Here is a 7,856-nt window from a genome sequence, read left to right on the forward strand (position 1 = left end):
TGCAGCAGCTGGGGATTTCAAAGGGAGGAGAGACTTAAAACCATTATTGTAGGTGACCTTAGCTCTTGCTTCCATACTTTTCTGTGGAGTATTGCAACTTCTCTTTTTCCCCTGTATGCACATCAGATCAAGAATAACGAAGAGTGTCTGTAACTGCTCCAGAGAAATGTGAGAAATAAGCTATAGCCTTGCATTACCTGGAGCCCTGTGCTACAGGCCCACCCCGTCATTTGGCAGCCAGGCAGAGCAGAGCTGCACCCGCCCATGCTAGGGGCACAGTTTTGCCATTATAACTCTGTAGTTAAAGTATAAATACGTTTCCTAGATTCCTCCTTACGATAGCATGAGAATCTCTGAAACTTTGCAGTATCTAACTGATATTTAAGTAGTCTGCTGCTTACACTAGGCAAGTCTCTTCATTACTAGTTCTAATAGTTCACGCTTTCTCCCAGATTCGGCCCTTTAAATCACTTTTGGTTTTGTTGGGTTGTAATGACAGCTGTTATTTTCCTTCTGAAGAAATTGCATACATTACTTCAGTGCAAAAGTCTCACAATGTAAATCGGTCTCATAGTTTTTATGAATTTGTAGTTTTGGCAGTATTGGTGATTTTCAATGAGATCAGAGACTCTCCAGTCTTTAATATACAACTGCTAATTAGATTCTGCTGCAATTAAATCTAAATAAAGATTTGCTGTCTAAGCTATTTAGCTCTCTTAAGACTGTTCAGCCATCAAATAAACCTGCTTTGTTGTTATACCCAACCAGCCCATATTACAAAGATTCAAGAAAGCCCCTAAGACCATTGTTTCAGCTTTACCTTCCACAATTCGTCCAGTTCTGATCAAATCAACGTGAGCCTAAGCAGGCAGTACTTCTCATGAAACAAGGGCTGAATATTCATTTTCCAACTTTAACAGCACTTCAGACAGGAGTAATTTTTTAAACAGTTGTAATCCAAAGTGAGAAACGTGAGATGACGATTAAGGCTGGCTGAACTGTAAGAACAAACATGCTGTCATAATGCTCCTCAAGCACTCCAGAAATAGCCTCCATTCAGTTATTTTCAGAGAGCATATTTCTGTGTGTGCTCAATTAGGTCTACTCATTTGGTTGAAGTTAGTGGTGTTAACTATCTGTTGATTTGGGCCAGTAATTCTGACATCTGCTTAACAGTTTCCTCAGTGTTCGTATGATCCTCGTCTTTACCCTAACATACCACCTTGAGGTGGGAATGTTACAAGTCAGCGCTAACCCAAGGAACAAATGTAAAGAAGTAATATGACATTGCCTGACAAGTTTTGGCAAAGTTGGCTTTAGCAGTTGCTGTAAGTATGAAAGCATTTAGAAGATGAGTGCATTTGCTTGTTACCAGCTGTCATTGTTTTATCCTTAGTCTTGCACCTTGGGTGTTTCTTTCCCCATAAAACCATAAATTCTGTGGTTGGAGTCAAGATTATGCAGGAATTCCACCTTTTATTTTCTTTGCCATTGATAATTCTACTGGTTGCAAATAAAAGAAGAAATTGCATTCCATAAAACATTGGAATTTTAAAAGAAAAAGCAATGCTTAAGGTTTTCATACCTTCTGGTTTAGAGAGGCCTGACTTACTGTGACTGCTCAGTGCTGCACGTAGTAACACAGGCACTACGATGGCAGAGAAGCCACAGAAGGAAGTTTACTAGTAAATTTTATAACAGTTTGCAATGTTTATATTTCTCTATACACATTTTTCATAGTAGCTGTCACTGATTCTTAGATTAAAATGAAGTGGTTGGATAAACACACTCGCAGGATTTCAGTAGAAGGTTTGTTTGGCTTTTCAAGTCACTTCTCTGAGAAGCACTCACCTGTGACAGATTATTGTGACTACTAATTTATGTCTCAGCCTGTTTTACATTAGCTTGCCCTTTCCTGACTCCAATAATGATTTGTTTGTCTAGTTTATGGCAGATGTGCCAAGCTTGAGGATTAAAAAAAAATTAAGAACTTCTCCCCCATGCCCCCCCAGTCAGGTGCCCCCACACTGTGGTTTTTTTATTTTGGGCAACATTGTTGGGTTCTTTTATTTGCTTTCTGGTTTCTGAGCTTGGGGGTGGACCTGACTCACGTTTTCCAAGCACTATGCAAGCTGTAGGGCTTCTTTCATTTTTTCTTTAGAAAAGTTCTGTTCTATTGCAAGCCCTCAATTCCTGCAACTCAAATATTGAGAAGAAAAATCTATTACAGAATGAGCTTCAACAAAACCCGCGAAGTTGGCACCTCCCCGTTGTGCATTACTTAAACAAGACGGAGAGTTCAGAAGCAGTATGTGGTGCATGGTTTGTTGCAAGGTGAGAACAGTAGGTATCTGTATTAATTGTTCTATCAAAATATTATGTTCTAGCCAGAAGTAAGAAAACTGCAGTTAGTACATGATTCCATGTGCTCTACCACCAAGCCAACAGTTCCTGAACAGTGATTTATAATGAGAGCAGGCCAAAAAGGCTACCAGCATCCAACCAAAACCCACCACTCATGCAGAACGAGGCTTGCGGAAGATGAAGGTAGTTTTCTAATTCTAAATACTTGCAGCTCCCACTTGTACTAAATCTCTGAAGTGTGACTCCACAGCTCACTGATATGTGGCCTTTTCCCCCTTGAGATGTTCGTTCTCTGGTGGCTGCCCTCTGCTATGCTGCACCCTCCTCCCTAACCAGTTTGACAAGGCAGTACAATCACCTCCAGTCCCTCCAGCCTGACTGGCCTCATTTATTCAGGAACTGTTTCAGTTACTGCTCTTACAGTTCTGGCTACACATTCTGTACAAATTCTGTACAGAATTTGAAAGTAAAAACTTTCATCCAAGTGTACACAGTGAATTTCCACTCCTCAGATGAAATAGCCTAGTAGGATTCTTTCCCTCCCTTTTCCGGAGGTGCAAATGGGAAAAAATACATTGCAATCTATCGCATTCAGGAAAATTGCTGGAACGGATAGAGATTTTCCCTCAGCCTGATCCCAGTTACGTTTATTTTCTATTTTACATAGGATCTCATGTGCTCACAGCAGTTTTGGTGCCTAGAGTGCTCTGCTACGGTCCGAAATAGAGGTTTGTATCTCCCAACTCCTTTTTGTGATTCTGACAATATTGTGTATTGGCGTGATTTTTATTTGGTGTCAGACACTAAGAGCCTAAAAAACAAGGTGGGAACTCAAAACCAAGTGAAAGGAGTGAAGCCTACATTATGTTTGTCACCAGCACAACGGAGGCAGAAAAAGATTACAGAAAGCTGTGTGCCATGCAGCTCTTAGACTACGGCTCCACTAGGCCTGTTTTAAGGCACACAATATAGATTAAACTTTTGGAGGCACAGAACCCAAAGCATTAAACCACTTCAAATCCATTAGAAGAGAAAGTTTGGGGATGTAATTGTCATTGCTAAATCAGTTATTGTTTTCCATTTGCTACATTGATCTAATGCCATATGATTTCAGGTATTGTTTGTTGTCCTCCAGTCTAAAGCCACATTAAAAAAAAAACAAACATATGGACTGGTCTGTGCTTAACATGGTTATGCTGTAGAGCATTTGGCATACAAACCCACATGCTTCTTGTCATTTAAAGCAGGACTGTCATTCCCCGTGCATGAGAAGAGTAAATTGTGTCTGTGACAGCATGCACAGAAACATAAAAACCAGAAGTAAACCATTGAGTGCTGAGCACAAAAATACTTGTAACTAGCCTGGATTTGGCCAACCTTCTTGAGCCTCCCAGCCACAATACTAAAATCTTGATACAAGTCAATAGCCACAAGCAATGTACCGTACATAACTTTGCAATCAGGACAGAGAATGTGCCAGAAGTGGCTCATGGGGAGGAACGACCGTGCTCGGGAGTGCTGTAAATTCACTGCAGGAGGGGCCAGGCTGGCGGTGTCGTTGGGTCTCAGTGCAGTTCTGCAGCGGCTAAAACCAGCGTGGCAGATTCACGCTTTCCTGCACGGTGTTACGCAGCCGCGATGCTGCACAGGCCTGAGCTACAGCATGGGTCAGCCCGTATGCGCAGGAACTGTTTCAACTACCTCTGGGTTGAGTGGATTAAAACCGATAAAACATGTTACCAAAGATGTTTTCCTCCATTAGTGCTCTTTTTCAGGATAAAGCTCTGGCTTCTTATTTGTCCGTACCTTTCCTAAAGAACATGAACTAGGGCACGTTAACCCCAAGCAGACAGGCAGAGTTGTTTCATTGAAGAAGAGCTGCCAGTTTTAACATCATGTGTCATATTTGTGAGGATTTTGAGTCAGAGTATTTAGAAAATCCATGGATATTCAGATATCCTCCTGGAAAATATTAGTTGGTTAAATTGTTTAGAGGTTAAAAAAAATACTTTTAGCACATTGCCATGCTGGAGTACTGAAAATATTTAACACATCTGAATAAATAGTGAAAGTAGAAGATTTTGCAGGTGAGTGAAAAATGAGAAGATAAATTATTACTATTTAAAATATAGCAACATAGTACATTAAGTAACTTAAATAGCTGTAAGGCTGAGAGGCTTGGGTTTGTTCAGCCTGGAGAAGAGAAGACTGAGGGGGCATCTCATCAATACCTATAAATATCTAAAGGGTGGGTGTCAGGACAATGGGACTAGGCTCTTTTCAATAGTGCCCAATGACAGGACAAGGGGCGATGGGCTCAAGTTGGAACACAGGAAGTTCCACCTGAATATGAGGAGAAACTTCTTTCCTGTGAGGGTGCCAGAGCAGTGGCACAGGCTGCCCAGGGAGGCTGTGGAGTCTCCTTCCCTGGAGACATTCAAAACCCATCTGGATGTGTTCCTGTGCCCCCTGCTCTGGGTGTGCCTGGTCAAGCAAGGGGGGTTGGACAAGATGATCTCCAGAGGTCCCTTCCAACCCCCACCATTCTGTGGGTCTGTGAAATGTGATAAGGACTAGATGCAAAAATAATAGGGTTTTCATTTCTTTAGAAACAGACACAATAAATCTAGATCTCTGTGATAATACAAGGGGGAAATAAAAAAAAGCTGATGCATGCAAAGTTGTCTCCTGCCTTTTAGTGTCTTCTTTCTGGTGCTAAAAGGATTTACCTATGCAGACACATACATACAGTCACACACAGTGACGTTTATGGTGACTGTATGTTTAAGAAGTTACCGTCTTGTAAGCTGAGTCATGATACCCATGCCTGCCTCTAAGCTGTTGCAATGAAGTGGAGTGAGACTAAAGCATCACTGAATGTACCCCTGATGAATCCTCTTAAAACTCCTATGATATTTGTGAATTGGTTGCATTAACCTCTGCCCAGGGGTTGAACTGAGCAAGTCTCATTGCAATGCATTTTTGCCTACTGCACAGGTAATGGCAGCAGTGAATACTGGCAGCAACGACTTCTACACATGCGTGCTCACCAAAGAAGCCAGAATATGGACTGGGGTCTGTGGGTGCTCTCCAGTTTTAGTTGGCACAGGTAGGCCTGCTGATGCTGCCAAGCACTCCTTTCTTTGACAATGAAGCATAGGCTCCAGTAGAGAATTAAGGCAGCAGAAAACTGCTTCTCTAGGATCTTAAGAGGGTGCAGGAGAAGAGGTTGCTTTACCCTGGTGTCTGCAAAAGTTACTGGCAGCCTCTCCCCAGAACAAGCAGAGCAGAATGAGCGATGTATTCCTATCTGAGCTGCTCCTGTTCCCAGCACTTTACATGAGCTTAACCTATCAAGAAGGGTGAGTCGATGCTACTCGGGAGGAGGTAGCTGCAGCATAGCCGTGACTCTTGCAGCTTGATGTTCTCCCTGCTCATTTGGGCAATAGGAGCTCTCTGTTGGCATTAGCTATGCCCGCCACCACCTTGGTGTCATTCAAGAGAACTCACCTGCGATCTCAAAGCCCCTTAGCGTAGGCTGGGCAGTTTGTGTCAGAGCTAGGGTTAGAGCTGGGCGGCTCCTGACTACTAGCCTCATCTCGCTTACGCCCAGCCTGGGTCTGTTGTGCCAAACTGCATTGTGGCTGTAGGAAGCTAAAAAGATAACATCATTTCACTGCAACACAGGTGAGGACTTCAATCTCTAAAGGCACTTTTTAATCCCTTGGTGTAAGTGTTTGGTATTTTCTCTGCAGAACGTATTGCTAGTACTAATGTCAATGTACATTATAAACCTCAAGTTTTTCCCTTCCAGCAGTTATAGCACATCTACTCTACAGTTGGAAAACGGAAGCGGATAAGCCAGCAATTCTAGTTCTGGCTACCTAAAAGCTGAAATGTCAAGATGTAAGCATTCAAGCTAATTTCTGACTTCTCTTGCTTATAATGCCACTGCTTTCTAAAACTGTTTGCATCTCATTTTGAAGGAATTCTCTTTTATAAAACTGAAGCCTTTAATCATTCTCCAAAAGCAAATTTTTAGCTCATCAGCAGAATACATATTGGCCTTTGAGATGGGGACAAGATCACTAGCAGACAATAGCGATGCACACAAGCGGCAGGCTATTTTAAACTCACTGTTGCATTGTCTAATTTAGAAAATAAATTATAAAATTGAAACTGAAGCTCTGGTGGAGTTTGTGGTGAAACTAATACGACCAGCCCTTTTTAAAAAATTAAACATAGGAAGGTCCAATAAATACATGTACTTTTATGTGCATGGTTAACATGAGCCCTAGGAAAACCGAGCCCTTCATCCAGATTTGGAGACAGCCACAACCCTTTGTCACCATTGATACATCTTTATAACATCACCACGATCAGGAAGAGAATTTCAGATACCAATATTTCAGTTTATATTGCTTTTTATGGTACTGTAGCTAAAACTTTAAAAAGTGCACTAGTAAATTTCAAGCTTTGCTCCAATAATTAAAGCATTGTGAAATGCTGAGGGAGAGCCCTTGCTTTACTTTTACAAGCACTTGGCAGGTCATAAATAAAGCGTGAGAAAAACAAAGGAAGTAAAATTGTGCCAGCCCCCGAAGCACCCTAAGGTTCATTTAATTTCAGAAGGATTTTCCCAGTGAAGGGAAATTGCTTGTATAAAGCAAGATGCAAAGCAATTGATACTGCCAGCATTCGGTTTGCCTGCGTAGCTTATGCATTTTGTTTTAGTGTGCTGTATCACAATTTTTTTACAACGTTAGTAGCTGCGTACTGGATAAGTTCACATTAGGTTAGTAATGAGCATGTCCTTAGAAATTCTACAGTTTTTGCCGTTGTGGGGAGTCAAATGCGTTATGATGAAGGATGTATTGGATAGCTAAGCACTTCTAATAAAAAAATAGAAAGAGATGTTGCATAAGATACCTTGAGTTTGAAGTTGGGTTAACCCACATTTTTGTGAAAGGGACTTACTGTTGCAGTATGAACTGTTCAGCAACAGTGTTCCCCTGCAAAAAATCCCCAACTCAAAACTGAGGAACTTTCCATATCAGCCAATTCAGCCATTTCTGCATCTGTGATATATCTATTGGTTTTATTCCATTTTAGTTTTACACAAAATCCTCCATTTCATTTATTCAACTGTAGGAGGATACACCCAACGCAAAAGATGTTTGTAGTAGCCTATGGTCTGTTGTCTATACCTTGCAGAACCTGGTTCTGCAAAAATATCAGTCAAATTAAACTAAAAGTAGTGTGGAAAGAACCCTCCATCACTAGTCCATGAAAAAAATGCAAAGGAAAAATTAGGGAATTAGCTTGCATAAAGGCCCTGGATCCTCTGGACAAATAATTGGAATTCAGATGTACAGAACCAATTTTGTTTTCTTACTGTGAATCTGCTGGGGTGCCTTCATCCATCGTCAGCACCTCCACGTCTGCCAAGAGACAGCTGTGTAGAATGCACAGTGCCTCCTTGGATCTACAAG

The 7,856-nt window shown here is 41.5% G+C and overlaps 1 long non-coding RNA gene across 1 annotated transcript; it reads left to right on the plus strand.

Annotated features, from left to right (window-relative positions):
• Window positions 1-2,224: 2,224 nt before the first annotated feature.
• LOC135312295 (uncharacterized) lies at window positions 2,225-6,258 on the plus strand. Its single transcript, XR_010371862.1, has 4 exons — window positions 2,225-2,334; window positions 3,032-3,092; window positions 5,362-5,473; window positions 6,179-6,258. It is a non-coding gene; the product is annotated as an uncharacterized LOC135312295 (long non-coding RNA).
• The last annotated feature ends 1,598 nt before the right edge of the window (window positions 6,259-7,856 follow it).

Source organism: Phalacrocorax carbo, chromosome 2 (genome assembly GCF_963921805.1).
Source record: "Phalacrocorax carbo chromosome 2, bPhaCar2.1, whole genome shotgun sequence".
Classification (NCBI taxonomy): Eukaryota; Metazoa; Chordata; class Aves; order Suliformes; family Phalacrocoracidae; genus Phalacrocorax; species Phalacrocorax carbo.